The sequence below is a fragment of the Dermacentor andersoni genome, chromosome 3 (assembly GCF_023375885.2).
Source record: "Dermacentor andersoni chromosome 3, qqDerAnde1_hic_scaffold, whole genome shotgun sequence".
Lineage (NCBI taxonomy): Eukaryota > Metazoa > Arthropoda > Arachnida > Ixodida > Ixodidae > Dermacentor > Dermacentor andersoni.
Genome location: NC_092816.1, coordinates 151,073,573 through 151,080,750, shown reverse-complemented (window position 1 = coordinate 151,080,750; position 7,178 = coordinate 151,073,573).

Below are 7,178 nucleotides of genomic sequence, written 5' to 3'. Positions count from 1 at the left end.
TCCGGGATCGGCCCACCATCGCGGATGGTGTCAACGGCGCAGCTTAGGCAACGAAAAAGCTTTAAGAAAAATCTTTAAAAGCAAAGCGCCAAAGTAACGACAAGCGCTGAAAACAATCTGAAAGCACCAACACTCATGCAGAGCTGTGCGCCCTAGTAAAATGAAGGTACAGCAGAGCGAACAAGAACAAACATGGACACGAACTGTTTCGTAAACAAGTGAAAGTACTGAAAAACAGTCTGAGAACGGGCACAGAAGCTGTTCCCTCCCTCCCCCCCCCCCCCACACACACACATACACACCTCGCAAACAGTCACAGCCACTCACCTATGTACGCCGCTACGTACGTATGCACACATAAACACGACACAGCTCTCCGACATTGCCGAGCTGTGAGCGGTCTCATTTCTTCGCATTAATGTATTTGTTCTTGGTTCGTAGCGCGAAGTGGGACACACACAGACTAGAAGAAGACAGGACGAGCGTTTCTTCTAGTCTGTGTGTGTGTCACTTCACGCTACGAACCAAAAATATGTTGCTGTACCAACTCGCCCAAGTTTCCATCCTTTTGTGACATATTTGTGTTCTGCGTTTACGATAGAAGAGAGCATGAAACCACAGGCGTCTCACCAACGGACCATCGCTTATTGTAGCACGGCTTATCAGGCAGTATGTGCGGCAAAACACTTTACGACTCGTTCAATGTCTGTAAATATAGCCAATCTTAGAAGGAGTCGTGTATCAGGAGTACAACAGTCGCACAGAGGGCTTGAGACAGTTTTCTGACGCTTGTTGTTGACAAAACCAACTGGCCATCGTCTTTCTTTCCCTACCTGCGACTCACTTGAGATAACACCAATGCCTCGAAAAGCCCAGGCGTAATCTGTGCGCACTTCAAGTGCTCGATAACTTCGTCCCTCCACGTGCCCCTACCTAATGCTTTCTTTAGTGCCCCAGAGAAATGGGACTGAAGAACGCGTGGACAGACTTGTGTGGATTCCCGCTGGCACTCATTATCTTATCTGTGGGTGTGTGGGATCGGTCAAGGGTGTGACAGTAGAGTAAACCGCTTTGTCGCACAGCCACGGTATTACGAAACTTGACAATTTGGGATCCGGAGAGATAAGGATTGGCATACGTCGGCTGGTAGAAAGGGAACTGCAATGCTGCACTTTTAAATGAATGATGTACGTTCCTCGTTGTGACTAGAGACAGTGAGATGAATCACATCTTGCACGACCAAATGTACTGATGGAGGCAGACGCTTCCCAATAGGCCGACAGTGCGTTTACTCACCTCTAGCTTGCGTTCGGTGGATCGGTTCGGCCATTATCTTCACTTTAACTAAGAAGCATTCTTGTTTTTTTCTAGAAGTCGCTCTATTTGGCATTCGTGACCGAGGCATACTGTTGCCAAGCAGTCTTGAACGCAGACAATCAGCATAAGAAACGCAATTCTGTGATTTAACGTCCCAAAACTCTACAGTGTGTTATGAGCGACGCTGCAGCGAAGAATTCCGGAATATGCGAGTATGAGAGTAAGGGAAAGCTCTTCTGCAGATGAAAAGTCTCCCTAACAAAACATAATTGCAATGAATACTCAGAATGATGACGCACCTGGCACGTTTAGTATCCAAACTTGCCGTGATTCTGCAACGTCTGACAAACATTCATATTGGATTTGCCCCAAAAACATGCATTTCACTGCTGAAATAGTATACTGAGCTCTCCTCCTTCTTGGGTGTCTACAATCCTGCAAGCGAGACAATTGTTTCTGCTGATGCTTCATCTTTTGAGGCTCGGAGCAGCGCTAAGACAGAAAGAGATTACAAGTGCTCAGATATCGCTCACGCTTCACGATTTCTTGTAGGAGGCTAAACAGTGCTACCCAGAGATTGAAAAGGAAGCTCTCGCGCTTGTGTGAGCCTGTGTAAAGCTCAACGATTATCTTGTTGGCAAAACGTTCATTATAGAGACTAACCACAAGCCACTAGTACGCTTGTTGACTTCCAGAGGTCTCGATGATCTCACTCCCAGGCTACAGAAACTGAATATTCATTTATTTGATACTGTCAACCCCGTTCTTGGGTCATTACAGGGAAGGTGATGTGCCAAGAATACATGATACATAATTTTCTTTCTATGCAACATACAAATTAACTGACGTTTTTGGTAGTTAACAGCAACAACGAGCAAAAAAAAGGAGCAAAGAACTGTAGTTATACAAAAAAAAGGTCAACAAAAATGCTCGTAGTAAAAATTCAGTATACATCCTCGCAACAGAAAGTATCTAACGCATTTTCAAATTCGGCAGAGCCCTCGTTGCTGCATTAGGCAATCTGTTCCATATTTCGATCGTGTCAGGAAAAAAGGAGAAACGAAAAGCATCAGTACATGTTAGATAAGGTTGAATAGCTCTGCTATTGTTGAGACGATCACATCTCCTTCCTGGAGGTTGTAGATATAGATCCTTGTTTATTTTTGTTCGCCCACTCATGATTTTAAAAAGAAACTTTAGCCTATGCTTACATCTGCGTTCCTCCAGAGGCTCTAGTTCACAAGATTTTAACAAGGCTGTAACAAACTCACTTCGTCGGTATTTGCCACATATGAAACGGACTGCCAATCTTTGTATTCTTTCTATTTTTGCTTTCAGGACTTTCTGATGAGGGGACCACACAACACTAGCGTACTCGAAGACTGGTCGTACAAAAGTTTTGTAGGCTGTTACTTTCACGTCCCATGTGGCGCATTCCAGTTTCTTCTTTAAAAAGTATAGTTTTTGGTTTGCCTTGGAACATATATTATCAATGTGTGAATGCCATTGCAATGTGTGCATAATACTGACTCCTAAGTATTTGAAAGAAGCTGCATTATACAGAGGATGGTTTCTGATGTGGTATATGAAGGAAAGTTCGCTCCTACTGGAGCAAATATGCGTAAATGTTGTTTTGCTATAGTTTATTTCTATGTCCCGCTTTAAACACCACTCGTCTAAGGCCTGTAAAGTTCTGTTCAGATTACTTTGGTCACCTTCGCAACCTATTAGGGAATAAATCAAACAATCATCGGCAAAAAGTTTCATTTTAACAGGTGGTTCAACTAGTGCACCGATATCATTAACAAACAACAAAACAGTATTTGGCCCAAAACAGAACCTTATATGATGGTTATGATGTAAAATTACGACATTACGTCTATCTCTGTCCCTGTCAAAAAACTCAAAGCCGTTGACACACTGTAAAGAGTTCCGCTACAAGAGACAGATCATTCAGACTTTGAAGATGGGGTCGAAGGCACTGTGACAAGTTTAGTCCCGGGTGAAGACATATTATATACAATAACTTCGTTAAAGTCAGAGGTTAGACCTAGTGTGTCAGTAACTCCACGAGCTGTGTGAGAGAGTATAACTCGTCAGATGAGACATCTCTCCTGACACAGAAGCCTTTTTCGAACACAGACACCATCTCACCACTGACTATGACTTGCTCCGGTATAAAATTCGTGTGGTCGTTTCGAATCACTGCAGGCACCAAATTTTACGTCTGCAGCATGAAGGTAATTTTGCCATCACAAAGACACAAGCACGCGCAAAAGACTGTGTCTATTGGCCATCAATTGGGACTGAAATAATACTGACGGTAAAAAAAACTTCAGTGTGTACAAAAACTATATATTTCTCGTCATGCAAATTAGCAATACTCACTCAAAAATATCCGATCAAGCACTTTACCTGAGCTCGAATGTTCCGCAAAGCAACGGACTTTAGGTGGCAGCCGTGGAAATTATCAAGACTTCTAGAGCCAAAACCAAAAACCCATACGTAACCCTTTTAACTCACACAGCTGCACAGAAGAATGGCTATAGTCCAGCTGAGTTACCCATGGGACGACGACTGAGAACGAAGCTTCCTGCGTCTCATGCATTGGTCGTTCCGTAATTTCCTGCAGCACAACAGCTTGGAAATTTGAAGAAGCCTTTTGTCCTCAAACGCAAATAGACTACAACAAGCGCCACAGGTAACGCTGGCTGCAAGAACTTCTGAATAGAGATTGTGTTTGAATTCCAGACCATCCAAAGAAAGGGAAGGTACAAGAACGCACCGAACACCTGTGCATGGTCTTACATCATCGATAGGTAGCTTGGTCCAGTTAGGCGCAACTAAACCCATCTAGCACCGGCACAATAACTTGAGGGGGACAAAGGAACAACATATAAAGAAGAGCTGAAGACTAAGATTTCTCAAGGAACTGACGCACGCGTGGGGTGTGGTGTTATCTCGCATGTCCCCAATAGAAGAGGCTGATGTGCAGAACTGGCCACCCAGAGACACTTGATTTACTCCGTGTAGGAATATCTGTAATGGATGTCCCATATTGCTTGAATCGGTTTCCTAGTCAATGTACAATGACGACGGTTCCGCCATGCTATGTCGTGCTGGTGAGCTCATCCGGGAACACTAATTCGAGCTTCATGCTCAAAATTACCTTCTGGCAGCACCCATCCTAGGTACTTCGAGTACATGTTCACGCGCATATCCATTCTGGTGCATTGATCAAGAAGGAGCACGCACTCAGTGGCTCAAGTCGTAATGCGATAGCAGTTAGGTAGGAGCACACCAAAGAGGGTCCATATCTAATAATGGTAATCGCATTAAAGCTTGCGTCTCTCAGCCATTGCATTTCTTAGGCTACACTAAGCCTACCATGTAGAACACTGATATATCTCACAGTGCTTAACGTGAACGAAATGTGTGCGTTTAATACGCGTCCGTGTTGCGCTGAAATGGACGCTGCAGCTGCATCGACATATTTGATTTACTTTATTGTCCCGCGAAGGAGGTGATTGAACATTGAAGGCTATTTACAATGTATATATACAAAAAACAACTGCAGCGCTGGCCAGTTCAGCCGACAACTCGAGACCCACGGGCAGTTCGTCGTCTTCGTCGGGGCGTCCGCGCGTGACGTCCTAAAGAAACGCGCAATATGCATGTAGCGATATTTATTTCCTTAATCGATACGTTTGCATAAGCAGTGCGTGGCATTTCGATGATTATTATTTCATTTGGGTTAAATGAACATTTAATTTGTGTCACTTTCTACAATCATTTCCGTCATTACCATTACGTTTGCATAACATTTGAATTAACATTTGCGTCAACATCAGGAAAAGCTTTGCTTAACACCGATTTCCACATTAGTGTGGGATCGGCCGATCGTTCTTTTTTCTGATCTTGATTTTAATAAATGCTGGACCATCGTGGGAAGCCTATGGTGTTTGAACCAAATATCCTTCGTTTCCTGTACTCAAGGCATAGTATGTGCTTTTGGGAGCGAGACAGACAGACAGACAGACAGACAAAGAACTTTATTAATAGTCCTGAGTAACCGGCGTTAGGGCACCTCCCTTTTCAGGGAGTCCCCATAGCCGTCGCGGGCCGCACCGACGTCGGGGTCGGAAGATCGTGGTCCTCCGCCCTGTCGCAGGCCCTCTGGACAGCCCGTAGTTGCTCTGAGAGGTCGCCGCTCTTAAGGGCTGTCTCCCAGTCGGTTAGAGTGGTTAGCGATGAGCTGCGTAACGCAGGGCATTGCCAGAGGATATGGGACAAGGAGCAGTACGCCTCCCCACAGTCTGGACAGTGGGGTTCTACATTAGGCGCGAAGTGACTGAATCTGCCCCTGGAGGGAAATGACCCCGTTTGAAGCATGCAAAACACCGACGATTGTGGTCTATTAAGTTTAGGGTGTGGTAGCCGAAAGGCCCGCCGAGCAAGTTGATAATGTGTCAAGATTTCATGGAAGGTGAGAAGCGAATCCCTGTACAACCCTAAGTCGCCGCCCGTGAGTCCACCTGAACCGCCACGGTGTGTAAGACCTCGCGCACAGTCATGGGCCAACTCATTGGCGTTAACAAGCTCAGAGTGCACATTGATTCCCATATGGGCCGGGAACCATTTGATGCTATGAAAACCAGCAGCCCCCTCGCTGCCGAGGATGGCCGCCGCCTCCGCGCCTCCTGGGAGCGAGCGATGGCAGTCGCATATGTGCTGAAAGTGCGGTAGCACGAAGGCACGGAATGTCATGACCGAAAAGCTTGTGTCAAGAGGACGTCCCAAGCTTAGCAGCACCACTCACCCAATGGGAATGTTAGCACCAGGAAGAAACAGAAAGCATGCAAGGCTGCAAATTTCAGATTCACTGCGCTTCGTACTCCTCTCTCCACAAGGCAGTTGACGCGCATAGAAAATACAGAAACATGAATTCGCCTTATAGAACAGTGTACCTGAAGGCACCAAACAGACTCGCCGCTTGAGTGTGTGCGCTTCCTTGATACGTCTCCGGATTTGCTTCTTAGCGTTCGCTAACATATCTTGCCAACACAGGCGAACCTGTACTCTCGTCACACCACACCCTTTGCAATGGCGAGAGACCACGTTCTAATTCTAATATACGCTATTTATTTTAATATACCCTTTCTCTAACAAGTTCTTGTACATCATAAGAAGCCAACAAACACTGACACCAAGGACAACATAGGGGAAATTACTTGCGCTTAATAAATGCAGTAAAGAAACAATAAATCAATGGAAATGAAAGTGGATGAAAAAACACCTTGGCGCAGGTGGGGAATGATCCCACAGCCATTGTATTTCGCGTGCGATGCTCTACCAAGTACAGTAGTACAGTGGCACATTAGATTGTTACAATAAATTCCAAAGGAAGGGAAGTGCGTTAGAGAGCGACATAGCGTTAGATGTTGGAATACGACATTTGCAAATCAACAGATTTGGCCCACAGTCGGTGGACACATAGCATGGGTGACCGACGACCACTAGAAGCGGCCTCTTGCAGTGAAGTTGACTATGAAACTTTAACCTCCAATTTGCTGTCGTTGTATACTTCGAGAATAAACGCTTCGTGATTACTAATTTGCATCTTCCCCTTCCGAAACAGATGCCTTGCTCTTAAGCCTGCCGTACCGCGAGGCTTCTCGAACACGGGATGAGTGCACGGCCTAACCAAGAACAATAGAAAAGGCATAGTGGCCTCTTCTTGTGCGACCCGTAGCACACGTGGTAGGACACGAGGCTTGTGCCCACTAAAGAATCCCTGGAAGAGGGGTTCGTTGTAGTGGGCCTAAGAAATCTTATATACCCTTCTTCCTAAGCTTGGCCTC